Genomic DNA, 490 nt, shown 5'->3' with positions numbered 1-490 from the left:
GGAGGGTTATATCTATTTTTGCAACTACATTTACAGCTGCTGAAAGGCAGAGCAGCCCTTGGGACTGCAGTGTAGTGGATTTCAGCCTTCCCCCCCACTTTGAAAAAGCAGTATTGAGCTCAACTTCTAGCTAGTTACGAGGCTGTAACACTTATGTTACTAAAGCATGGGGAAAAATGCTTCTCACTGGTAGTAGCTTCCTCAGGAGGAAGATTACTGCCCACAGCATCACTACCTAGGAAGCAGACATGCAATGATGCAATGCTGAACGGGAGCCACTGCCTCTGTTAAGCTGGAGATCACAAATGTGAGCAAAGACTTCCATGAAGCCACTCCAGCATATCTGGCTTTATTGTTTCTGGCCCCTGCTGTCTTTCTGACCTGTGTTGAAGTCATCTATGTCTGATTAACATCTGCAACTGGCACACCAGACTGAAAGGGGCAAGGGGCTTGACTTTGTCCAAAACCAGCAGCTGCCGCCGGTTCACGT

At 47.8% G+C, this 490-nt stretch overlaps 1 protein-coding gene across 1 annotated transcript in view; it reads left to right on the top strand.

The window, feature by feature from the left end:
- LOC104540418 (Golgi integral membrane protein 4-like) overlaps nt 1–490 on the top strand; it is a 21,709-nt gene that overhangs the window by 6,892 nt on the left and 14,327 nt on the right. The window lies entirely within an intron of this gene.

Source organism: Mesitornis unicolor, unplaced genomic scaffold, assembly GCF_000695765.1.
Source record: "Mesitornis unicolor isolate BGI_N332 unplaced genomic scaffold, ASM69576v1 scaffold17335, whole genome shotgun sequence".
Classification (NCBI taxonomy): Eukaryota; Metazoa; Chordata; class Aves; order Mesitornithiformes; family Mesitornithidae; genus Mesitornis; species Mesitornis unicolor.
Note: the sequence above shows the minus strand (reverse complement) of the source record. Positions and strands in the feature narration are given on the sequence as shown.